The sequence below is a fragment of the Pezoporus occidentalis genome, unplaced genomic scaffold, assembly GCF_034315485.1.
Source record: "Pezoporus occidentalis ecotype Australia unplaced genomic scaffold, CSIRO_AGI_Poc_V1 ctg42, whole genome shotgun sequence".
Classification (NCBI taxonomy): domain Eukaryota; kingdom Metazoa; phylum Chordata; class Aves; order Psittaciformes; family Psittacidae; genus Pezoporus; species Pezoporus occidentalis.
In genome coordinates this window covers 4,855,285-4,882,563 of record NW_026915747.1, presented here as the reverse complement: position 1 = coordinate 4,882,563, position 27,279 = coordinate 4,855,285, and the positions used below count along the sequence as shown (strand labels likewise).

At 47.2% G+C, this 27,279-nt stretch overlaps 1 protein-coding gene across 3 annotated transcripts in view; it reads left to right on the top strand.

Moving 5' to 3' along the window:
• PLXNA4 (plexin A4) overlaps nucleotides 1-27,279 on the top strand; it is a 467,834-nt gene that overhangs the window by 306,255 nt on the left and 134,300 nt on the right. The gene's annotated exons all lie outside the window — the stretch shown is intronic.

Below are 27,279 nucleotides of genomic sequence, written 5' to 3'. Positions count from 1 at the left end.
TAGCCTAGACACTTGTCTTGGCACCTCCAACTTCCGCTTCCACTCCCACCTCCAGCTTCCACTTCTACTGCTGACTCATACCTCTTGTCTTTCAGACTTGTCCTTATCTCCATTGCCCTTAGAGAGGAATCCCTGTAAGCACCATGGGGTCTATTCCAAGTAAGATTTCAATGGGACCTTATGGTTTTTATGCTCACTATGGGAAAATGTTGACACTGAAGGTGGGAACTAATGAGCCAAACTGGTTATTTGGCTTCTCTGGCCAGGATGCTGGGCAAGTTTCTCTCTATCTGCATTCTCGAGCTTCTGAATAATAGGCCAAAAGGGGACCTGGTTTCACCACTGCATTATTCTACAGTACTGGCTTGTCCAGTGCCTCACAAGGAGCACTAAATCCAGGTGTCCTCAGAACTAGGAGGTTAGTTCCTAGGCTTTGTTTTCTATAGGCTTTTAAATGATGCTCTCGATCTCAGACATTTCCTCTCTGCAGCCTTTACTATCAGTGATGTTCTCCTGAAGAGAGCCCTCTCTTAAAGCTATGGAGAGGAAGGTGTCGTGTTGATGGAGCTCCTGGCTATGAGTGGCAGGGTGGTCTTATTTGCCAGGAACTTCTCAGCAGAGACAATGGCTGGAAAGTGAATTAAAACTGCCTAACCAACCGCTTCCAGCTGAGCGGGGCTCTGCAGGGTGCTGTCACTCCAAGTCTCACAATGTCCTTGGCAGAAATGGAGGCTTTTTCTGATGGACCTTGCTATTGCAGCATGTCTGTCTTGTACCATTGAGTTCACCTTCAAGCTCCCCTGGTGCCCACAGTGATCCAGTTGAATTGATCCTCTTTGCTACCTCTCCTTTCTGGGACAGAAGGGAGCAAACCTGTACCATAATCCAACCTTCTGTGGACGTTCTAACTTGTGTGACCCTCATCCAAAGCCATGACACTGCTTAACTTCAGATCAGAACTAGGTGATCCATCCCAAAAGTTGTCCAAAACCTTGACCCAGGCTCTGGAATTGTACAAGGGATCCTTGGCAATCCATTCCCTGAGTTGTGGTCTGGTGGGCATGAGCCCATGAAACCTTCACCCTCCTGGCCTGAGGATATTTCTAATTGATATACAGCTCTATAATATGTTTCCATCTCATCTTATCCTGCATCTATCCTACAGAGCACGGTGTGTTTTGCTGTCAATAGAGGGACAGCACAGACTATGTGCGAACAGCATAGAGAAGCATGAATCTGGCTGTTGATTGTACCACACCAGTGCTAGACAGTTCATCTCCTGCTGTCCAGGGTCAGTGGCAACAAGCAATCAATACATCCAGCAATAAATCCCCAAAAAGAGAGAAAAGGAGCAGAAACAACTGCGGATTCTCATTGTGAAGGAGTGTCAGCAATGTGATGGTTGGTGACAAATGAGGGTGGCAGCATTGATTCAGAACAGGAAACCCCCATACAGATTTGGTCCTTCAAGGAGACATTTGGCCTTACAAGTCTGGACCTGACTGACTGATGAAGGATCCCCATGTCCTCCTCCCTCTGGCCACTTAACCTCTGTTTCCTTATCTCAAAAGGAGAGGCACCTTTTATTTATGTAGAATCACGTACCTTGCAGCAGGGTCACTGACATTAATTCCCTGCGGATTCTTTGGAAACAGTTTGAAGGGAAATGTTATCAAATCCCACTCCAGTCTCTCCCTTCCCTTAGTTTCCACGGCAGTCAAGAAACTTGATTTCCAGTCCTAGTTTGGAAGGAGTTTTCAGTGCAGCCTCAGGTTTTCCACTCTGTGTCTCAGTTTCCTCGTTGTTAGATAGCCCTGAGAGCAGAGGAAGCAATTGCATCCCATTCAACAAAGTTTGGCTGTGTGGGATATTCAGGGTAAGAGTGAATACCTTCTTAGGTCTCTTATTTAAGTCTTATTATATTAAGTCTCTTATTAGAACTTTTTGAACAGCAGAACCCCTTAAGATACATTAACAGACCTCAACTGAAATGCATTGTCAATAATTGTCCTGCACAAGGATGGTCCAGGTGCAATGTGCCATAAGCATTTCACTCGTGAGAGCTAACATTTCCATTCCCTTTTCCTTCCAGTCAGGAATCCAAGGGGATTCCTGCTGATGCAGGAGCTATTTTGTGGAAGGGATGGAGAAATCAATTGTGCTGTGCAAGACCTGGGCTAGAGACGTACTGGAAACCAGACTGCCTGTGGGCAAAGGCATGCCTTTTACTCATATTTCTCCTCCATCAAAAGGAACAGTGGTAGATTGGGAGACAGGTGAAAAGTGCCAGATGGGGTACAGCATCTGTCTTTCTGTCTCTCAGACCCTTTTCTCCAAACCCTCATTTCCAATCTACCCTCATCTCCTGCACATGAGAGGTCTGGGTACGTTTAGGGCCAGCTCTCCATCCACCCACCCACCCACCCATCCATCCATCCATCCATCCATCCATCCATCCATCCATCGCCTCACAGCAGAGCTGGTCTGTCTGAACCAAGGGCGGCGTGCCAAGGCTCAGGAATTGATTTCCACAGCTCTTGCTGTCCTAACCTTACACTGAGAAACTCGAGTCTGCTGAGAGACAAAGAGACAGACAGACCCACAGACGGCTGCGGGAGAAAGGAGAGGGGGGGAAGGATTGATTGGCTTCTGCCCCTACGAGAGCCGATATAGAGCAGGTCACCGGAGCTTTTCATCTCTGTATCTTTAGCCCCGATCTTGTGTCCCCCCCCTCCTTTCCCTGCTAGAGCTCTGCTCCCCTCCTGGGCTCTGTTCAGGCCTCTTTAGGCAGCGATGAATCATTTAGTTGGTGTAAATTGAAATCGTGGCGCTCGCTTGCTGCATGGGTCTCCTGGGGAGGGTGAAGGGCTGGGGTGGGAGCAGGGAGGGGAGGAACCAGCCTGAAAAGCTAATCTCTGGCACAGAGGCACTCGGTGCCTGGCTGCAAGGTCGCAGCAATGTCACCAGCCTGAACGGGGGGCTGCAGAGAGGGATGAGATCAGAGCAAAGTTTTCTCCAAGCCTGAAATGAATCATTGCTTCCCCCTATGTCAGATACAGCAATGCCCAAAGATGCCATCCAGTATCTGACCACCTCTCCAAACCCCCCGGCAAGTTTCTTCTGTCTCCATTCTTATCCAGACTGTTACCATCTTCTACCTCTTTTCCCCCTCACATACAGAGGGGCAGAGATACCTGCAGGTCTTTGCCCCAGAGAAGGAATAAATCCTTCTGCAGCTGATTGAGCCCTTGCCCTCCCTGCCTGCCACAGCACCAGCTCCAGACATATACAAGCGCTGATCCATGTGCATGAGGTAACCATACAGGTTTTCACTCCTGCACAATGTCTCTGGCTTATGCTTAACACTCCAGCTGCCAGGAGGATGGATATTTGGGCAGAAGAGCAGCAGCATCCCTGTAGGGAGATGCAATATGTTATGAAGGGGACGGATGCTGACCTTGCTGAGTGCAGAAGGACCTGGCCCAAGCTCTGCCACTCCTAGATCCTGGCTGTGCTGTCTCATTTCATAGAATCATAGAATCAACCAGGTTGGAAAAGCCCTTTAGGATCATCCAGTCCAACTGCTCCCCAGCACTGCCAAGGCCACCACTAACCCATGGCACTGAGGCCTTGTCTCCACGCTGTGTGAACACTTGCAGGGACGGTGACTGCAGCCCTGCCCTGGGCAGCCTGTTCCAATGCCTGAGCACCCTCTGGGGAAGGAATTGTTCCTCAGCTCCATCTAAACCTGCCCTGGTGCAGCTTGAGGAACTTCATCCTCATGTAGCTTCTGTCTCATTCTGAAATGAATATTCTAACATGCACAAGCTGTCCTTAAGGAAGGATGTACCCCCCTAGGCACCAGCCTCCTTCTGCTCTGGAATCTGCCCTTGCTATTATTGGGACTCCCATGGCTGGCAGGTCATTAGTTGCAATCAGAAAGGAAGAGTCCCATTTTCTGGGAGGATTTGTGATATTTCAAAACTTTTTTTACCAGATTTTAGTGGCCAATTATTTTTTATTTAAATAAGAAATGTTCTCAAAAGCCATTTTAGAAGGGACCGATTCCATTTAGTAATTAGAGAATGATTCATGTGGACTTCGGAAGTTCTTATTTTGGGATTTTATTTCACTTTTTAGTAAATTGCTAAAAAATGCAATATAAAAAGTCACTCTGAAGTGAGGCATTACTTTTTTTCTCCTTTTCTTCCTTCATTAAAATGAAACATTTGGGCATCTGTGATTTCTTTCTCCCCCAAAAGTCTTTACCAGCTCTGGAGACTGAGCAAAGTAGGCCACCAACAAACACTTGGTTTGGAGGAGCTGACATTTGCTGCGGAGGGAAGAGGGTTTGCCTAAGTATCACCAGCCTGTCCTATTGCGGAGGGAGCAGGGACAGCAGTTGGCTCTGCTCTCCACACTCCTTTGCTCCTCCGTGAGGAGCTGCTCATGCCCTTTGTGTGTCACCCAAGAACCGCACCTAGGGACCTGAGCTGGCTCTGCTGGCTTTGCACCCCAGCTGCAGAACACATCTAGGAGAGGCCACCCTAATCTTGAACCATGGGAACAGGATGCAGTGGCCTCCCATAAGCATCCTCACGCTATGAATGAAGCAGTGACAGAAGACTCTTAGATATAAGCCGTACCAGTCACCTTCCTGTATCCGTCTGGCTCTGTGTTAGTCAAGGGATGACCAAAATCCGGTACACACAATTACGCAGGCTGAGCTGACCATAGGTGAACCGCAGCAGCAGCAGCAGAGATGGTGGTTATGAGACACAAGCCATATAAGAGCAAAGCCCTATTTGAAGGGGTTTATCCTGTTCTCTGGCATCAGATGCACCTGGAAGTGCCCCTCCACATCCTCCTGCTCTCCAGCCCTTCCCCTCTGCCTTGCAGCTACAGGGTACTTGTGTACCCAGAAGCCTGTGTACTCCTGTCCCCTCTCCCTCCTCCTGACTGGCAGCCAGGGGCAGGTCCCCGAGCCTCCCACCCTCCTGCTGGAGCTGAGCCATAGCCCGCGGCCTTTGCTCGGCCCCTCCATCCCCTGCCGGGCCCGCAGGAGCGCTGCGATGGACGGCACCCTCCGTCGTCTCCATGGCAGCGGCGGGCTTCAGCCTCTGCGCCTGCGCACTCCGGGACCCGACCCTGGCCTGGCCCGCGCGGCCCCTGTGCGCTGGTTAGGTGAGCGGAGCGGGGTGAGTGGTCACTTAAAGGGGTGTTTAATGAAGGATTTGGGGGGGGGAAGGTTTCTTATCCATGCTCAGACTCATTGCCAGACCGCGAATGTAAAAGAGTAAGTCCCAGAGTGCAGTCGCGCTGTCGCGTCTCAGCAGGTAACTCGATGCGATGCTGGCTGCAGAGGCTCATTGATCGTCCCTGGCTTTAACTTTCTTGGTCAAAGTCTTCTGAATCATTGGAGTCTCGGGTAACCGAAGCTGCCTACACATGCTGCAGTAAAACCTTTTCTGAAGGTGCTTTTTCTTGCTTGACTTTCTGTTGTCGGAAAGGCTGCCACTGGCTTTCAGGCTGAGGTTTTTACTTTCTTTTCCCCTTCACCTCCTCTATATTCCTTCCAAATCCTTTCCTCCACTTGTGCAGGGGAGTGAGGATACCTCAAGTGCTGTGTGGGGAAGGGACAATGGGAAGGGATGTATGGAGCCGGCTTCAGGGAGCCGGCAGGGCAGAGGGGTGGAATATTATACCCAGTTCTGTGCCACTTTGAGCTCTAACAGATAGTGAGGTAACACTGATTTACTGGTTCTTACAGGGGCTTGGGATCCTATAGACCCTCAGCTTCCACTACAAGGAATTAGAGGCTCAGCTGCCCTTACTTTGTAAGCTCTATGCTGTTATATCCCAAGGTGCAAACTGGAGTCCCTTTAGTAAGGCAGCGATTTCCAAGTGCATTTGTCTGGCATGATGAATAAGTCTTTACAATCATGGACCTTTTTAATAGGAAAAGCTTCCTGTATCCTTTCCTGCCTTAACATTGTCTTGCCATTGGGTCAGCTCTCGGTTCCTGGCAGACCCTCTGCATGTCACACATGCATGGCAGTTTTCCTAATCTTCCTAAAAGTGGATCATCCACACAAAGAACAAACAGCTTCCAGCTCAGATCACAGTCATAGAATCGTTTGTGTTGGAAGGGACCTTAAAGCTCCTCCAGCTCCAACCCCTGCCGCGGGCAGGGACCCCTTCCACTAGAGCAGCTTGCTCCAAGCCCCTGTGTCCAACCTGGCCTTGAACACTGCCAGGGATGGGGCAGCCACAGCTTCTCTGGGCACCCTGTGCCAGCGCCTCAGCACCCTCACAGGGAAGAGCTTCTGCCTTACATCCAAGTTATCTGGGGGCATTTCTCATTGCAACAGGTTTCCAGATACAAGCTATTGGTGCATGATGAGGTGTCCTGGGTTCAGCAGTAGCAGTCATTTTTCTCCTTCTTAGTAGCTGGTGCAGTGCTGTGTTTTTGACTTTCAGCCTGGGAACAGCACTGATAACACCGATGTTTTTAGTTACTGCTCAAATGTTTAGTCTGGCCAAGGACTTTGTGAGTCTCATGCTCTGCCAGGGAGGAGGGGAAGCTGGGAGGAAGCAGAGACAGGACACCTGACCCAAACCAGCCAAAGAGTTATTCCATACCACAGCACGTCATGCTCAGGATGTGGAACTGGGGGCAGTTACCCGAAAGGGTGAGATCACTTGTCAGTCGGACTGGGTATCGGTCGGCGCGTGGTGAGCAGTTGTATTCTCTTCCCATGTTATTTCCCTTATCATTATTATCATTGGTGGCAGCAGCAGTGGTTTGTGTTATACCTTAGTTACTGGACTGTTCTTATCTCAACCCGTGGGAGTTGCATTCTTTCAATTCTCCTCCCCATCCTTCCGGGAGCCAGGGTGGGGGGGTGGGAGGAAGTGGAGAGGAATGAGACAGACTGCGTGCCTGGGCTTAAACCACAACATGAGGAGGAAAACATAAGTGCTGAGAGGGAAAGTAATTGCAGGAAATCTTTCATTTGGTTTGAAGGCCTCTGATGAGTTGCTTAGCAGGGTTAGTGCTGCCTTTCAGTGGTGGCAAAAGTAGGAGTGAACCTGTTGTCAAGGTGTCTTGTCTGCAAACAGCCCTTGGTCTGACTCCTCCCTGGTCCCAGCTGGTGCTCACACAGCTCTGCACATGGCCTGGGAACCTTTTCCATCTGATAACCAAGGAAAGGGGAGTCATCTTCCCACAATTGGCTTTGGCACAGAGTGATTCCCACTTCTTCTCAGGTAGTTATTGAAACTGGAGACGGCGTTTCAGCCTGCACACAGAGGGATGTGCACAGCAGGGGGGCTCCGTAGAGTGACATTGACCTATTAAGCATTCTGCACTTAGCCCAGATAATCTTTAACCTGTCTGCTGATGTATAGCTAAAGTACCCATCATTTCACACCCAGGCATTGCCTCCGCTTTGGAGTGGAGGAAATAGCCCCAAATGTGATAGCTCTCCCAATGGCCTTTTGAAATGAGATCAGGGCTCTTAGTCCAGAGAGCAGAGGCAAGTTCTTGGGAAGAGGAGCATGCCTATTGATGGTGATAAAGCCCCGAGTGAAACAGAGGCTCCTGGGAATCCCATTTCACTACAGATGGGTGATGGTGTTGAATAAACCACTCTGAATCCTGGAGAGCTGCCTGTTGTGCATCCAGCACCACTGGTGTCTTTACATTCCCTAGACTGACCCATCACTGTACCTGCATGTTGTGCATCCAGCACCGCTAATGTCCTTCCATTCCCTGGATGCCATCCTGTGCCCTTCTGGGAGCACTTTCGCTGCTTCAGTCTACCTAGCAGTGCAGAGCAGAGCTGTGCCCTTCACAGGTTGAGTATCTTGGTGGCCGTGCCTGCCTGAGGCAACTTGGGGACAGCACTAGGCACTGTGGACCATAAGATGCAGGCGTGTGGTAAATGTATTTTGATAACAACCTTCTTCCTTCATTAGCTTATTTTGCTAGAGGGCACTGGGAAGGGGTAGGAAGATAATTAGTTTGTGCAGCAGAAGCTTTTTCCTCATGCAGCCTCGTGAGGTAAGTGTCCTACTTGGGATTTGTCTCCATCGCGGACACATTAGCAGCTCAAGTTTAGCGCTGGGGTTTCTTCTTCTCTGATGTGAAACACAGCACACAGTCTGCTGTAAGTTAGGAGGTGTGTCTCGTGATAGGACATGCAATGAGAAAGGGATAATGATGCTTAGTGGTTCGGGGGGCTTCTAGAGGGCCTCCTGTAGGCTGGTTCCTTGATAGGGTGCACACCTTTGTTATCTCAGCATCACTCTTGCTCTGCGACATTACTCAACTGGTGGGTGGCATATCTAGATATCCCATATGATATGTCTAGGGTATCAGCCATGGAGGGAACAGGGGAAAGCTGTATAACCACTCTTAGCTGAGAAAGCTTGTTAGATGTGCACTGGAGTTCAGATGCAAAGTTACAGGGGCTGCAGAGGAAAGGAGTGTACCCTGACTTAGGTTACACAGTGGAGGTTGACAGAGCCAGCAAGGAAACTTAGACATGGAACAAGGACTTAATTCAGGTGCCTAAATACAGCTGTATGGAGAACATAAGGAGACTTGGAAATATAGGTGGTTTTGTTTGCACAAGAAACTCCATTCAGTTGCCCATCCATGCTGTCTGCCACAACTGGAATGCCTGGGGGAGCTGAGATGTTCACCTAAGGCTGGCAAATATGACACAAAGTCTACTCTGGAAACCCATTTCCCCTGGAACATTAAGATGGGGACCAGCTGAGGATCTCTTAAGTGACTTTAGACCCCTGGGTGTGGGCAGCAGCCTAGACCCTAACCCCAGCTTGGGGTTTCCTATCCCCAGATACTTCCTATCTGGGTTTTTCAGTCTGACCAGTCTCTCTCTTCCCATGAATTTAAAATCCTCCAAGATCCTAATTCACAGTCATAGAATCATAGAATCGTTTAGATTGGAAACCTTAAGATCATGCAGTTCCTGCCATGGGCAGTCCCATGGGCAGGGACACCTCACACTAGACCGTGTTACCCAAGGCTCTGTCCAATCTGGCCTTGAGCACTGCCAGGGATGAGGATTCACCACTTCTTTGGGCACCCTGTGGCAGCACCTCAGCACCCTCACAGTAAAGAACTTCTGCCTTATATCTAACCTGAACTTCCCCTGTTTCAGCTTAAACCCGTATTTTAGACAATAAAGCAGGGCTGGGCTTTCCTGCAAGGTTGTGCCACTCTGTCATGATATATGGATGGTTCAGAAAACTGCCTTAGTTGCTGGGCTGTTTGTAGGGAATTGCTCTCTGTCTTGCTGTCAGATGCTCCCTGGTGCCTCTGCAGCCAATGATCTGCCAATGAGGGAAAATGGCATGCCAGTCAAGCTCTCCCCAGGGTGGGGGTACGTCTGCCTTCCACTTCCACTGTGTCTTCTGTGACATTTCATCATCCTCAACCTGTGACAGGTCTCGGAAGGGATGGGAGGGAGGAGGATAAGGAAACTGTTCCTACTAAGGAAAAGCACAGCAAACCATGGATCTGCACCCACACACCCCCCTACCCATAAATACAAACCCATCATCCCTGGGGAGACCTTATAGCAGCCTTCCAATACCTAAAGGGGCTATAAGAAGTCTGGAGAGGGGCTTTTAAGAAGGGAGCGTAGGGACAGGACAAGGGGGAATGGCTTTAACCTGACAGAGGGGAGACTGAGATGAGATCTTTTGCAGAGGAGGCCAAATTCACAGTGAAGAATAAAGGTTGATGGTGAATTTCTTCTGCCCCTGCCTATGAGCTTGTCTATGTGCTGTAGGGATATGGGGCAGCCCCCCTGCAAGCAGGCATGGCTCTATCTTGTAATACAACAGGCACCAGCCCCTGATAATGGAAGGAAGGGCAGGTTTCTGATGATTTTCCTCCACTATTTGCTTCCATGCCTAGGAAGTTTCACCAGCAACCCCTGGCTAAAGGGGTTAGAGGGGTTGTGAATACCATGAGGAAGTGGGAAGTGGTGTGGGCGGAAGGTCTGAGACACTGTTGTAAGACAAAATCTGGGACAGTTTCTGACTGGGAAATGCAAGTTCTGGACCCCTTTATGCACTTAGCAAGGGATGCCAGCATGATCCAGTGGTTACAGAATTTTCCATAGGGAAAAGACAGCAGTATTGATTTCCCTGCTCTACTATACCTTGCATGATTTTGGACAAGTTACTTAGGCATTTATCTCATCTTCTGCTCAGTTTCTTGTATCAGCAGCTAGTGAAGGGAGAGACTGTTTCCTGGACACATTCATTGTAACTCTGAGGTGTTGAAGGCAATAGGGTGAATTGCCCTCTGGAAGTGCCAGTTCCTTTTAGTATCTACTGGGGGAACCTAAACTCTCAAAACAATGCCCACCTTTCAATAACTGCAATCCTCAATTTCCCTGCATTTTAGCCCGTTGCTTGTAGAAAAGGAGTAACACTTCCTCACCTCACAACCACCTATGGGGTCCAAAGCCTTAAAGCACTTTGGGTAATGTGTGGTTTGCAGAAGTCTTGTAGGGAGCTGGACTGGATGACTGAAGGCTCCCAGCCTATGAAGCATAATGGTAGTAATTTCATCTCACCAGTAGTCGAATAAGGGTTTGGGTTTGCTTAATTAAAGCAGAAGGAGACTTAGTAGACATGGCAAAGTGCAAGAACACGGGTAGTTCCTTGCTTAACCCAATGAACATACCCAAATCCCCCTGTGCCATTGTCTGGCTGTTGGAGCAGAGGTGGCACCAGAAGGGTTAAGACACGCAGCACAGGGAGGACTGAAGCAAAAGCCCCTGTGTCTCCCATATCTCATTCCCAATGCCTCCTGCCCCTCTAGCCCCAGGCAATGAAGGAGATCTACATTTTAATTGAGACATGTTAAGAAAAGAATCTCAATCTAACCCACCCATGCCTGGAAGGCTTCTCCCTTTGTTAGCTTGGTGCAGATGTTAAACGCACAGTATGGGTGGGGGGGAGGTAGGGGTGTTTGTTATATGTTTCTCTCCTGTTTCCATCCCTGCTTGATTTCTAGTTGTGGGGTGGAGGAGAGAAGGCTGGTGCAGTCAGGAAAAGTAGGGCAGTAAATGGCAGGACCTCATTTAGGTCTTCTCCCTGTCTTGTAAATGGGAGTGGAATACAAAACAGAGCTGTGATATGCACTAAGCCACGCAAAGATGCTACAGTGCCTTGCAGTGCTGAGCACTGGCCTTTGAGGATCTTGGGAACAGAGTCTTTGCAAAGGGCTGTCTTCTCTCCCTCTGATCCTTAGTAGCAGGAGTCTGTTTAGTCTAGAGAAGAGCAGACTGAGAGAGGATCTCATCAATGCCGATCAGTATCTCAGGGGAAGGTGCCACGAGGATGGGGCCAGACTCTTTTCAGTGGTACCCAGCGACAAGATGAGGAACAGTGGCCATAAAGACAAGTTTCATGTCTTTACATTGAAGGTGGCAGAGGCCTGGAACAGGCTGCCCAGGGGCAAGGTGGTAGGATTTCACTTCAGATAACACTTCCTTGTTTTGTCTGCTCCTTGCCTGGCCTGATAAGGTGCTATCAGAGTGCAGCATCTCTGTCAAAACCCACTGAGATGTAGCTGAGCCAGAGGTGGGTTTTTTTGTCTCCTTGCAGGCCACTTCCACCCAGCACCTCTAAAGAGCCACCCACTTAATAATGGTAGGAGGATGACATTGGGATGCTTGCCAAGAGCTGTTCTTTATCAGAGAGAAGAAACACTGCAAATATGGATGGGAGTGAATCAGCCTGATCCCTTCCTCATTTTCACCCAGTCTCAATCCTGCAAACAAGCTTGCAAGTAACTTTGAGTGTGTGACTAACCCAGAAAGTAGAATGATTTTCCCATCTTCAATTTATTGTCTATTTTCAGGTATGGATGTGAATTCTAGAGTTTCTCTGGGTAAGGTTTGATATATCTAAATATGAATGTGGTTTTCTGTGTGGTAGGGACTTAATTCTTACTAGTACTATTAGGGCAACGAGTGTCTGCTCTCTGTTGCTATCTCTGCTCTCAAGGACCAGTGGCAAAAAGCTGACATAGAAGGTTCTCTCCTAGCTTTAACTGGTTGGACAGAGCCTTGGGTGACATGGTTTAGTGTGAGGTGTCCCTACCCATGGCAAGGGGTTGGAACTGGATCTTAAGGTCCTTTCCAACCCAAACCATTCTATGATTCTGTGATCTGGAGGGGTTGGTGAGCAAGGAAGAGAGCGGACCCATAGCATAAACTCATCTGACCAATTGACATAATTCATCTGCCTCTTGAGCTGCTAAGGAGCTCATCAATCCAGTTATTGAGTGTTAATACGCTGTCAACTAGAGTGCGTTGGAGAGAGCAACCCTGCCCCGCTACCCCCATTCCCAAATTAAAAACTAAGAGGAGAAGGAAATGCTTTGATTTTTCACTCTGCCTGGATGCTAAGGGAATTTGCCGTTAATAAAAAAACCCCAACGAAACCTTAAGAGTGGAAACATGAGTAGAATGAATTATAGCAAAATCAATTAATACTAACAGTATCTATTAAATATTGCACTCTGGAGCTTTACAGGAGTACATTGCTGCTCTGATATGACCGTGACATCATTAACATAATATAAAGAATCAAAAAATCAATAGCTTGCTGAAGCCCAAAATTAAGGCCAAGCAGTGTTATACCATATCTTTAAATGTCTGAAATAGCAACTTGTCTCTGCCATGTCAGGGCTATTTGAAGATGAAATATATCCCAGAAAGTAGATGGGGAATTTGTTGTCCTGCCTGTCTCTCCTGCAGCAGCCCCCCTGGAATATTTGGCCTGAAGGTTGGCTCACTTTTTCCACCATGGACACAAACAGAGCAGAAAATCATATCAAGGTTACGTTGGCATAACCCTGGAGGGAGTCCAGAGCAGGCACAGGGTCACTGCATTGGTAGACAGACTGAGGTATCTCTCTAGGATGAGGTGTCTTTCCCCGTTGACTGGATTTACATTTGATGGTGCTAATGTGATGGAGTTTCTTTTGCCTAAGACACCAGGCTAGGACACTGCAGCTCTTCTAACTGCATTAGGAATACAAGAAATGGTGTTAGGAGAGGCTTTCAGGGCTGTGTGGGCAAGAAGAGACTGACATGGGTCTCAATGAGTGTAGAAAACAAAGGTGGCCAGAGGTAGGACTGCAGTTTATGTGGATTTAAAGATTAAAAGTCTGTGAAAGAGAATGTCTGTTTAAGATGTGGATAGTCTTGGCTCAAGAGGGAATGGATATAAATTGGGCATTTAGTAAGGTAGAAGAAGGTTTATGGCTGGGACGAAAATGAGTATCTGAAGTAATCTTCCACTGGGATTAGTGAGTGCTAAAAATATAGCTGGTGTTATGATAAAGCTTGATAATAATTCTGTATGAGCTACTATGGAGGGGTTGCCTGCAGAAGCACTGAGTGAATCAGGAGGTCCTTTCCATCATTGTTCTTTGTGTGTGAGAGTGCTAGAGTCCCTTTTCAGCTCTGCTTAGGACTCTGACCTGCTGAGTCTTGTGTATGAATATGTCTGGGTGCTGAGCCCCCTTACAGCCCAAGGAGATCCTGCTCCCCATCAGTACAGTCAGTGGAGTCTAAAGAAAGACACGGCTCACCCTCAAGTAACTATGAGTCTATTCAGTTACCAAAACACAGGCTTTTGGAGGCCTTGCTTTGCTTTGACCAAGTCCTCTGTAGGTCCTGTGTCACAGTTTCCAGCCTGAGGTGGTTGTCTTGATACCCTGTATGTGGTCAACAGAAGAGGGCTCTTGAGTTAGAGCAGATGAATCAGGTCTGTGGCCTCTGCTGACCGTATTGAATAAATCCCTGGTCTAGGGAGCTCAGATGTGAGCTCACACACCTAAAGATGGACACATATTTAAGAGCCTCAATCTACCATGTTAATCCCAACACTGCTACCTCTAGATCTCGGATTTTCCAGCTGATACCACAATCCTAATGCTTCTTTAATTTGCCAAGTCTCCAGAAAGAGAGAGGGGCTTCGAGTCATGGCACAGGGGTTGTGGATCCTGACACAGAACGTCAGCTGTTGCCCCGTATGCAGATGTTATGTAGGTGCAAATGGTGTTGGCAGCTCATGGACCTTATTGATAAGTGTTGGGTCAGTTTGGAAGGACTTGAGGTGACAGGGGAATTCACTGATGGAACTTACGGCTACATGATAAAGCAATCCTTCCATCAGGTTAGAGAGAGGGATGCTCCCTTATGCCAAATGTAAGAGGAAGGAATGAACCGTAATGTGGTTAACAGAGAAAGGATGAAGAAGCACACAAATAAGATCTCTCCCTGTGTGAAAGAAACAAGCTGAACGGTAGGAGTCTTGATCATCAGGTAAACATGTAGCTGTGTTTCTGAGGACTTTGGGGAATAATCAGAGATTTGCCTGCAAGGTAGAGACGTGGCAGATCGCAGGGGGCATCCAGACAGACTCCAACAGGAAGAATCCTTGCTCCATGTATTGTGTATTTGTAGTACTAAATAAAACAACTCCAGGGAATGCTATGAGACACTGGAAGACAGCTACCTATGCTGCAAAGTTATTAGAATAGAGTTTGGCTTGGGCCAGCTATCATTCCTTCATACAATTCCTGGACACGTTTGGGAATTAAATGGGTCAAGGAGGATTTCCCCTTGGTGTTTTGGAAGTTTAGTAGCATGAATGTGACTAGACCATGTCATTTGGCCCCAGGATTGGAGAATGTTTCCTTGTATTGTTTAATATACTCATGGGAGGTTACCACAGCTCCCAGTTGCAAGAAAACAGTAGGATGAAAATCCTGGTGGAAAGACACAAGCTGTTAAGGGAACAAATGCAAAGCCAGGCTCAGAGACAGTGTTGCAATGCAGTTGAGAAAACAGAGTAGGGAAAGTTTATAAGGAATAAGGAAACCTTTTCCTTATTGGAGCCGACACAGGAAGGAACCTGTCTGTTGCCAGTTCAATAAAAATTAGGCAAGAAAGAGGTTTTGAAGGTGAAATTCACTGTCTAAAGGTGAAGTCATAATACGCATTTATCCTTGAAAAGTGGTTGGATTAGAACTCGATCAAATTCCGGTAAGAAACAGCAAAAATCAATCCCAGCAAATGCCCCTTTTAATCAGGGCACATGAAAATAAGCAATCAGACAAAATTAAATATATTGCTTCCATGCACTTGCTAGGAGTCTGCTTTAAATGAAGATGCTAATGGGATACACAGCCTAAAACCTTGATAGAAAGAAGCTCATCTGTGGCATAAATCACACACGAACAATAGAAGAGGTCAAAATGGTAAAGAAAAGGCTTTTATGTTAAAGAAAATGTAAAATCAAAGAAAGAAAATAGGGTCAATCTCTGCACAAGTGACAAGGTATCCCCAGGGAAGGGAATGGTGCTAAGGCTCGTTTATTGACCACTCGAAGATTAGGAAAGTGACTGTGACATGCTGAGAGAAATGCAAGAGGTTGGGAGGGCAGAAAATGTGGTAATGAGACTTCAGGTGGCCTCGTATGCACAAAGCAAATGTCACAACACTTGGAGCTCATACCTGTAAAGCTACTAAATGAGAAACAAGTCTGGATTTAGTCTCAAGATTTACTTGCGGGATATGCTGCAGGGCACAGCCATCAAGGTATTGCTCTGTAACGGTGACCACGTAGCACTCAAATTCAACATCCTGTAGAAGCAAAATAAAAGAAAGAAATAGAAATGGCAGTGAAGTTCAACTTCAAAGTGGAGACAACATGAAGATTTTCTATGGAAAATGAGGAAGCTTGTTAAAAGGAAAAGGTGCAAGGCTGAGAAAGTTGGGGATGTTCAGCCTTCAGAGGCTATGTGGAGATCTCATAGCAGCCTTCCAGTATCTGAAAGGGGGCCTATAAGGATGTGGAGAGGGACCCTTCATCAGGGACTGTAGCGGTAGGACGAGGGGTGATGGGTTCAAGCTGAAACATGGGAAGTTCAGGTTAGATATAAGGAAGAAGTTCTTTACTGTTAGGGTAGTGAGGCACTGGCACAGGGTGCCCAGAAAAGTGGTGAATGCTCCATCCCTGGCAGTGCTCAAGGCCAGGTTGGACAGAGCCTTGGACAACAGGGTCTAGTGTGAGGTGTCCCTGCCCATGGCAGGAGGGTTGGAACTGGGTAGTCTTAAGGTCCTTTCCAACCCTAACTGTGATTCTGTGGTTTCCTGGAGGCTACCTAAAGCTATCATATAAGATGCTGGTAGTGAAGTGATCTGTTTGACCTGTGAAAAAAGTCCTGAAAGGTGGTAAAAGTGAATGAACATTCCCCCCCCCCCCAAAATCCCTGTTGAATACTTGCCAGGTGAAGAGACACTATTGAAAACTGGAGGCTGTATTCCAGGGAAAAATAGTAAAAACTCTATTGCGTGAACTTCAAAGCAATTGTAAGGCAGCCCACATAGGAAAGACACTGATAATCTCTTAAAAATCATAGAATAATAGAATGGTTTGGATGAGAAAAGACCTGAACTTCCCCTGTTTCAGTTTGAGCCCATCATTCCCTGTCCTATCATTACAGTCCCTGATGAAGAATCCCTCTCCAGCATCCTTGTAGGCCCGCTTCAGACACTGGAAGCTGCCCGGAGGTTTCCACGCAGCTTCTCTTCTCCAGGCCTGATTAAAACTTAACAAGGTTCCCCTGGAAGTTTCCTTTCCAAAGGGCACAAGCTGTCTGAAGTGTCTGCTGCCACCAAAGCTTTACTAAAAAATGCTTCTAGAGCATCAAAAGTAATAAGCGCTAGAAGACCTTAAGAAGCTCTAAGATGAAATTGCCGAGTTATTACATCTGCCCTACACCTCATTACTTATACTGGCCTTGATAATGGGGGAATGAAAGGTGGGAAACATATTAACTTTATTTTTTAAGTTGAACTCACAAAGGATCCAAGAAGCTCTTCCCTGTGAGGGTGCTGAGGCACTGGCAGAAGTTGCCCAGAGAAGTGGTAAATGCTCCATCCCTGGCAGTGCTCAAGGCCAGGCTGGACATAGCCTTGGGTGTCGTGGTCTAGTGGAAGGTGTCCCTGCCCATCGCAGGGGGTTGGAACTGGATGATCTTAAGGCCCTTTCCGACCCAAACCATTCCATGTTTCTATGATTCTCTGGCTAGAATCCAGCACTCTGTTATGTTTTACCTGTCAATGTGGTTGAACCATGACTAAGAATAGACTGGAAAAGCATATGACATGCTGGGGGAGGGAGGTGGGTGTCACAAGTCATTTATTGTTCTTTAAATAAATCAAAGTCCATGTGATACAGATGATGTGGTTAATACAGAGGAATTTATGCTTTTCCCATAGTGAAGAATTTCAACTATGTTGTCATGGGACTGGAAGAAGAGTCTTCTGATAGATTAGTAACCAGTTCAAAGGTGGGAATTAAAGATCAGGAGTAAAGGGTTATGATGGAGGGAAGGAGCACCCAAGGGCTTCCCATGGGAATCTCTGCTGTATTTTGAAATGAGCTAAAAATGGGCATAGAGTGAAAGAGGAAAGGTGTTTGGAAGATGGTGGGAAGTGTGGGAAGCAGGAGCACGGGTTTCTAATGATCTTTAGACAAGGAGAGATTGTATGACTTGGCAATTTTCATCTTAAAAGAGAGATGACTGAGAGGGCTATAATACATCCAGGTAATCATGAGTGTAATGAAGAAGGTGAATAGGGGATGATTACTCACCATTTCTCATAACACAAGATCTAGGGAACTTTATAGGAGATTATCAAGCAGAATATTAAAACAAACAGAAGAAAGGGCATTTTCATATAGTGTATCATTCATCTCTGCAACATTGTGGAGCACATTAGGGAGGCCAGAATACAACTGTCTGGAAAGCAATTAGGCAAATTCATGAAGTAAAGTTCTGTTGAGAGCTGTTCAATACAATGACATCACTGCAGGCTCCAAGTCAGGCAGTCCCCATGTCACTGCTTGCTGGAAACTCAAGTTTAAATCAGATGTTTCACTCTATAATCTCTGCTTTATTACTTTTTCCACCCAAGTGTCTGCTATCAGGGGCAGAGGCAGGATGAATGACTATACAGATATTTGGCTGAGCAGTTGCAGCTATGTTTCTGCATTTTCAAGTGCCTGTCAAGCATCAGTTTACACATCTCTTAAATCATACAATCATGAAATGGTTTATGTCGGAAGGGACCTTAAAGCGCATCCAGTTCCAACCCCCTGCCATGGACGCCTTCCACTAGAGCAGCTTGCTCCAAGCCCCTGTGTCCAACCTGGCCTTGAACACTGCCAGGGATGGGGCAGCCACAGCTTCTCTGGGCACCCTGTGCAAGTGCTCCAGCACCCTCACAGTAAAAAACTTCTTTCTTACATCTAACCTAAACTTCCCCTATTTCAGTTTGAACCCATCGCTCCTTGTGCTATCAGTGCAGTCCCTGCTGAAGAGTCCCATCCTTGTAGCCCCTTTCAGACACTGGAAGCTGCTCTGAGGTCTCCACACAGCTTCTCCAGGCTGAACAGCCCCAGTTTCCTCAGCCTGTTGTCATACGGGAGGTGCTCAAGACCCCTTATCATAAATGGATGGATGATAAATAAAGTCTTCCTGATCTGTGGCCTTACTAGCATGACAACGAGTAATCACAGTGCAGTTGATGTAGAGTGTGATGAGTATCTTTGCCATGCCCTTCCACTCAGGATGTGTTTGGAAGCCCTTTTTAGACGTACTCCCTAAACTGTTCACCCTGTCTGCCTTGGAGTTTGCTTTGGCACTGATGTTGCCATGGTTTGGCTCTTTGGCATGGTGTTGGAGCAGGACAGCGTTTGGAGCAGGGGCTTCTTTTCCATCCAGCTGCTCCATAGTCCTGCTCAGAAACTCCTCACCAGCTCCAGGCTGAGTTTTGTTTGATTAGCTCAGTAACTGCATGAAGGGGAAGTCAAGATTCTCACAGAAAGCTTTCAGCAGCAGCAGTGGGGAGTCCAAATACCCATTAAAATGTGTGCTCAGCTCATCTCATCTCATCTCGAGTCAGTAATTTTTGCTGTCTCCCTCCATCTCATCCTTTGTTTTCTTGCCTTTGATTGCAGTTGATGAAGTTTGTATCAGTGTTGTCATGGGGAGTCTGTTATGGTCTTTTCCCTGGAGACCAGGCATCAGGATCCCTGATTTCTGTTTAAAACTCTGTCATTGAGGCACAATGGGCAAATGATGTTTCTCCTGTAGATCTCAGGTTCTATGACCCAAAAGTTTTTCTTCCTCCAGGCATACAGGGAGGACTTGTGCTGGATTTATGCATTTCCTCTGGGTGCGTGGTGGGTGATGCTTTCACGATGGATTTTGAATGACAACATTATCCGTACATCTAAGTGATTCCAGCATGAGTTGTGTCAATGTCACAGACACCAGCTGGTCTGAAAGCCAGCCTGTCAGCCGTTGTGACAAGGTCGTGAGAGATAGCAGGGTCGAGAAATCCCTGGGCTACACACAGTCTTCAGGGAATTATTGGATGGATACTTCTGGATCTGAGACTTATTTCTTCCTAGATTTGAGAAATACCTGTCTATGGATGTTAGTCCATCTCAACTTGTCACGGGAGAGCTGTGCTGATTGTGAGCTCTGGGATGGATAGACCGGTTGGGTTGGTGGGCATCCATTCTGGTCAGACTGGGAATAGATGAAGGGTTATTTTAACAAGATAAGTTTCTTGTGTCAAAGAGGGATCTGAGTTCCTACTAGTTCCTTTTTCACAGCTACCTCCAGACATCGACTCTTTGGTACTGAGGATCTTCTTTCTTTGCATGTGATAATTGCTAATGATTTGAGTGTGAAAGAAAGGAAAGAAATCTATAGGGTAAACACAAACTGAGACTGAGCTTTGTCTGAAGGGATGGAGAAGAAACAACCTGGGAGCAGGGCAGAAATAAGCAATGACTTGCTTGCATCACCCAGCACCCTGCAGTCCCTGTAACTGATAGCTCAGGTTTCATCCTGTGTTACAAGTAAAGCTCCCTCGCTGGATATCTCAATGATCTGAAAGGTCTTCTTCAATCTAAACAATTCTATGCTTCTATGCAGCATGATTATTGCTCCAAAGGAGTTCTTAAGTGCCTTTGAAGCTCTTTTACCCCTGTCTCCACCCAGGTCCCCATACATGTCATTGTAAACTGGCACTATCACTCTTCTGATGTACTGATTTCTGCTCTGAATCTTGCAGCATATGTGACTTGTGCCTAGGGAAGGAGCAAGGGTTCCCTGTGTCTGGCAGATCTGAGTTCATCCGTTTCCTCCTTTGCAAGGCTGTGGACAGAAATCCCTAATTCTTTCCTTTAAGCATCAATGCGCCCGTGAAATCAGAGGGAACAGTTCAAGGTTATTATAGAAACACAAGAAGGAAAATCTGTATTTCAAGAGCTGTTTGGAGGATAAAGAGTAGGATATTGCTGGGTGGGAATAGGGATTTGCTTTCTCACAAAGTGCTTGTCCAACTGATGCTTCTTCAGAGCAACACCAACAAATCACTACATGGCTGCTGCACGTACTTTAATTAGATATTGAATCATTGATGAGAAATAAGACCTCCACATATATCTAAGGGCAGCATCCCCCACCCCATGTGCCTGAGCTGGCTGCTTCAGTGAAGGCAGAAGGTCTGTACCTGCCCATGACCTTCCTCTAATTATTTGGAATCTATATTATGGACTTTGCTGCTCAGGACAGCCAATGCCAGGTGTTCAAATTAATAAGCAGAACCAGGTTTTCCGATCAGTGCTCTGGGCTGTTTGCCATTCCTTTTGCTCCTCAACATCTGATAATATAACTCAGGACTTTAGGCAAAGGTATTTTGCATGCACGCTATTGCTAGCACTTTGGAAGTGTGGTTTTTCCTGCTGGGAAAGAGTGAAACAAATGGGGAAAATGGATTAAGTCAGGGGAAAAAAGTAATTGGAAAGTTGATGTTAAGAGAAGACAGTTTCTAAAGGTGATCACAAGCATCCACTGGAGATCAAGGTCTGATTTACAGTAGTGCTGGTAATTTGTAGTTCTGGTGTATTGAAAATACATCTTTCCGAGGTGCTTTTGGACAGGGCCTTGAGCAACTTGGTATAGTAGGAAGTGTCCCTGCCCATGGCAGGGGGTTGGAACTAGGTCCTTTCAACCCAAAGCATTCTGTAATGCCGTGATTCTATGAAGCAGATCTAGTGCTAGCAAGATTTTAATCCGTACTAGCACCCCTTCAGCCATACGATGAGCAAGAACAGCTCCCCATCTAGTAGGTGTTTGCCCATGAGTCTGCATAAAGCCCTATTTAATAGCAGGCTATGTATGCAGGAACATACCATCATTATGGACAATTTAACTAAAACCACATAGGGCAGGTAAAGCAATTAACAGGTTAGGGGAGGGAGGGTCATTGTGGGACAGGAATTCTGATGTGTGGCTCATTGGAAATGAACTGGCAATAACCTGTCACCTGAGGCTGCCATTAGAGAAATCCCTGACACACAGACTCATTTGCTTGAGGAGTGCTCTTCCTAATAGAAGAAGCAGAAACACATCTATAAGGTTGTAAGAGAGCCCTGTAGAAGACGCTTGAAAAATATACACAGAGTGGAAGGAGTGACTTGGGACATATATCCCAGTTTCAGATTTGGAGGTAATGGCTTGTTCAGAGAATGGCAAGAGAGCTGGTGCAGGGCCTGGAGCACAGATGGGATGGGGAAGGGCTGAGGGACCTGGGGGGTTCAGTCCGGAGAAGAGAAAGCTCAGGGGGGACCTGATGGCTCCCTCCAAGTGCCTGAGAGGAGGATGGAGCCAGGAGGGGCTGGGCTCTGCTCCCAAGGAGCAAGGGATGGGACAAGAGGAAACGGCCTCAAGCTGCACCAGGGCAGGTTTAGTTTGGAGATTAGGAGCAATTTTATATCTGGGGTTGCAGCCTCTCTGCAGCTATTCCTAGTTCAGTTGTTGCTGCTTCTGGCTCACTCTTGTTCTATGCACAGTGACTTTTTTGCATCAGGGCACTTGACAGAGGCAAAAGTAATTTTCATCCCCATTTTAAGCAAATAAAAGTTGGTTAATGTCTCTAAATTTCATGGAGACCTCTGATTCTTACATTCAACAGCCTCCTTTTTTGATCACTGTTAAAACACATTAAAAAGAGCAGCCAAAAGATGACAGTGTTTTGCTTGAGTTGAGAGGGGGAAAAGCTCCCAATTCCAGCAAAAAGGCAGGGAATGAAACAGATCTCATGTCTGTCTGTCTATCTATCTATCTATCTATCTATCTATCTATCTATCTATCTATCTATCTATCTATCATCTATCTATCCATCCATCACATTAGCATCGTGAATGCCTGATAATCCTGGTTGTAAAAGGCATACATCTCAAAGTATCTCTTCAGTCTTTTCCATCAGATTAGAAACGTATTCAGAACACAGGGAGTGTTATTGGTGAGCTTGCTGTTGTGTGGCTGCTCTAATAGATTTTTTATTGCACTTTCCATACAGAGATTGCAAAACCCCAGCCATCCTAATGCTGCATTTACTTCATCAATTCTTGTGACTGCTAATGCTGACGCTGGACTGTTTGGCAGCCTCCATTAAGAATGGTGTGCCCCATGATAGTAAGAGGCAGTGAAGCTTTGTGCTGATGGATAAAGCACGGTGTAAAACCTGATTGGAATCAATCAGAGTAATTGTCTGGATGTGTGGTGGTTAATAGGAAATGTCCTGCATATTATTGTCTGGTTTATATAGCAAACGGATTAGCTTTCTGCTGCCTTTTGTGGCTCACATCCTCTCCTGAGCTGCTGAGGGAGGTGATGGATCGGCTGGGAGGCTCTGGGATACACCATGCTGGTGTTGCATCCTGTGCCAGTCTTTAAGACACGGAGCTTGGAGAAGAGCCCTGTAGTTTGTGTTTGTCTCAGTGACTATTCTGCCTTTATATCCATTGCTAACAACTGGATAAAGGGCAACTGTCAGCCTGTTTCATGACTGATGTTACTCCTAGGCCAGGGCTTCGGGATGCAGCATGAGGCAGAGACCAGGAGCAAGACTGGAGTAGAAATCTGAAGCTTGGGTGTGCTGCAGGCTCCATATTGGTAATCAAACACAATCTCACATCCTCTCAGGTCAGCCTGATGTCCCTGCAGTTGACCTGACTCTGTTTGGAACAAAGTCTGAAGAGACACCCACCAAGATCCCATCATCATCCCTCAGCATTCAAGTGCTAGCCCCTGTTCACATGCAGAGGCAGCCTGAGATTACTCAATGTGAGCAAGCACAATTGAATTCAGCTAGAGATCAGAACAAACCATCCTAAAACAGGCTTCATAGGCAACAGCAAGACACTGTAGATGCCACTCACACCCCAGGAGGACGAAGGCAGTGTTTGCCTGATCAGACACTCTCTGATCAGGCAGTCTGGAACAGAGATAAAGCCACTGAGGTTGCAGAAAGCAAGTGGATGATAGTTCCTGGCATATTTATACATAAACTAGGAGCAGCCTTGTTTTCCAGCATCTTATTCTGGGAGAGGCTTTAAAGCACATAAAGGTCATAGCTTCCTCATCAAAGCATCTTCCCAGTCACCAGCTGCCTGGCAGCTGTGGGTGCATCCTCTGCTCTGCCCCAAAATGCTGCTTGGAGAGGGTCAGCAACTCAGCAAGGAGTTCTGGGCAGCCTCTGGTTGCTGACTCTCGGCTTCCTCCCTGCCACAAGGATTGGGCATTCTTTTCTCTGTTTTGGTGCATTTATTGTTAGCAAGTCTAGTAAATGCCCACAAAGCAGAGGGAATTATCACTTGCATTTCATGAGGACGGGCCTCACTCTTGCCTGAGGTCATGAGTAATGCCTTTCATTTAAATTCAGTTCTAGAAACTTCTGAATCCCTGTGAAGAGCTCTTTCTTGCAAACAGAGCTGCTGATGCTGGCTTTGGCTGGGGAGAGGCCAGCTCCCCTCAGTGGTCAGAGCCCTGGGTACCATCTGAAGTGCAGCAGGCTGGGCTCCTAATGAAAGTGCTTTTCAAGCCCCTGTTTTCTTCCTCAGTGAGTAGAATACTATTAACCTTTAAGGCAAAATTATATTGTGTGCCTCTGGGAAGCAGTAACATTTTCCTGAGCTGCACTAGGGAATCAGGTAAACAACTTGTTAACTCTCTCCAGCCCCATTGCAAGGCCAGTTTGGGGCAGCTTATGTGCATGAATGTGTGTGCAAACCCTGCCAAGCAGCTGAGCAGAGAGATCTGTGCTCAGGAATCCCTCGCTGCTGGAGGCTCGCTGTTCCCTGCTGCAATTCAGCCTGCACATCCCATCCTCTTTGTTCATTAAGTGATATTCAGTTGAATCCATGGTCCTGGCATCCTGGGGCCAAAAGCTCTGCATTGCTATTTTGCTGTTTCCTCATGCCACACAGTTGTTGGGCAACAGGTCTGGCTATTGATCGCTGAGGACATGGTTTGTTGAGTCAGGCCATAGGACACCTTTTATGAGCCTTCCACAGAATCATAAACTAGCCAGGTTGGAAAAGCCCTTTGAGCTCATCCAGTCCAACCATTGCCCAGCACTGCCAAGGCCACCACTGCCCCATGGCACTGAGGCCTTGTCTCCACGCTGTGTGAACACTTGCAGGGACGGTGACTCCAGCCCTGCCCTGGGCAGCCTGTTCCAATGCCTGAGCACCCTCTGGGGAAGGAATTGTTCCTCAGCTCCATCTAAACCTGCCCTGGTGCAGCTTGAGCCGTTTCCTCTTGTCCCATCCCTTGTTCCTTGGGAGAAGAGACAGATCCCACCTCACTACAACCTCCTTTCAGGTAGCTGTAGACTTTACTGTGGTAGCTCTCAAAACTGAGAATCGTATCTCAGTTGTGATTCTGTGATACGGAGGACAAGGCTGCTATATGTATCACTGCTGTTAAATAATCCCATGGAGCTGAGCCCTGCTGTCTCTGAATTAGGTATCCAACTGTGCTTAGAAGCTACTTAACCAGACTGCTTGATGCAGCTTTGACAGTCTAGAGGCTTTGACCAAGTCCCCTCTTGCCCTTGGACACTGTGTGGGTAACGATATGTTGCATAGATGTGCATGTTTTGCTGTTAGGATAAAACAGGTTATTGATGGTGCACTGAGCACACATGTGTTGCTTTGCACAAGAGCTTCTAAATCTGTTGAGTTCTGGGATCTATTCCTGAGGGTAAAAACAAAGAGGACTAAAAAATGAGGTACTTCCTTCCCTTTTGCCCCTTCTTTTCCTCCTGTCTCTTCCCCTGTGCATTACTCTAGCTCTATCCTCACTTCTAGCCATTGCTCTGCACTGGGCCTGCCCAATACTGGGGCTCTGAGCTACTCGAGCTTGGACAGGGAGAAAGCAGGGGCCACAATCCAAGGGCAAAGTCAACACCTTGGGTGGAAAATGAAATCAATGAAGCAGCATGAGCCAAGAAAGCAAAGGATGCAACGACAGCAAAGCTGGCTTCCAAATTGAAATGTGTTTGCTGGGGATTGTCCATCGGCTTGGGGAGTTATTATTTCCATACCTCTAGTTATGAATTAATTTCTAGAGAACTTAATCATCCCCTCCCTTCTCCCCTTCACAACCCCCTCTTCCCTTCTCCTTCCAATTTTCCACTTGGCTGGGGATTCTCTGACAGTGAAAATTCAGGCTTAGAGGAGGTCCATGCAGGCTGCTCCATTAGGCTGGTTAATCTCATTGGAACCAGTGGCTTGAATAATAACACCTTCACCTCATGCGCTGCACCAGATTCAAATGATGCTTAACTCCCTGGTCTGCAGGCATGGCTACAGCAGGAGAAGGGATGGGTCGGAGCCTGCACCGAGCACCCTTTGTCTTCTAGGGCTGCCAACCTCCCCATGCTCCTGAGAACACGTCTGCAGAATGAGATAAAGACTGGTCCAAGCCTGCCGTGATGCCAAGACCTCCACACTGTCAGGAGCAGAGGCATCCTGAGCTTGGCAGCGCTCCATATAAGGGGAGTCTGAGTCCACCCATGTCTGAGTGATGGAGCTTTTGGCTGTCTCAGTGGGTTAGGGATGAGTGGGGATGAACCTGTCCTGCCAGATGATGTCCTGACTTCTGCTTTCCCTCAAGCAAGTTGTGCAGGTTGGAGCAGGATCTTTTTAAGTGGGGCTTAATTCACTTCATTCTATTGCCAAATCTGCCCTTATCTTCCTAACATAAGTTGTCTCCCTTCCAGATGAAACTGAAAACCTAAGTTCTGTCACCACCCAGAAAATGATGGGTTTAACCCAGGATTCTGGATGGGACGTTATAGGGTTGATCCTGAAAGTCTAGCAGGACCCTCTTGCTCTTTGAAAGCATAGTGAGACTCTTGTCCATCACAAATTATCGTACTGGAAGATGTCTTGTGGGTGGATTGTTTATGGGAGATAACACCATGGAACTACACTTGAATTCCCACCTCCTTCAGCATCCCCAGCCCTTTCCCACACTGGATCCACACTGTCACTTCACAGCCTGTGTTGGAGCATTGCTGTGCCCTGCTGCAGCAAGAATAACATCTTCCCGTGGTGACTTCCCTTACATCCACCAGTGCAACCTGGCTATCCTGCTCACCCAGTAGTATGAAAACTGCCCGTAGAGAAGCAACGTGCAAGTTTCCCCCAGAGCCTACTACATGCTTTTATAGGAAAGGAAACTAGGAAAACGTGTGTGGGAGATGGACACCTGGAATGTATAATAAATAGCTCTACAGCCATGCATCTGACAGCCCAGCATGACTGGGGTCATTCAGAGCACCACAGCAATTTTTCAGCATTTAACTCATCCCTTCCAGCCATGCATGGATGAGGGGAAATCCATACATCACGTGCCGACAGCTTTTCCTTGCAGCTGGAATATTAGCTGAGGTCCCGAGCTAACCCTTGGGTCAGGGAGGGCTTTCCTGTGCCTTGTGGTGTGAGGGGCAGGCTCAGTGGGGTGTTCCAGACCAGATTAGTTGCTCCTCCTGTTTTAGGTGAATAATGCCTTAGGATCTCCTTTTGGCTGAATGGTTAAAGCAAGGGGGATGAAACGAGGAGCATTCCCGGGGTGAAATCCTCATCCTTTTAGTTCTTATGGGTTGGCTTTGATTGGATCCAGTTCAAAACCTCTCTGTAGAGCCAGCCTGCTCTTTGTATGGAAACAGGCTGAGAAAGTTGGGGCTGTTGAGCCTGGAGAAGAGAAGGCTGCGTGGAGACCTCATAACAGCCTTCCAGTATCTGAAGGAGGCTACAAGGATGCTGGAGAGGGAC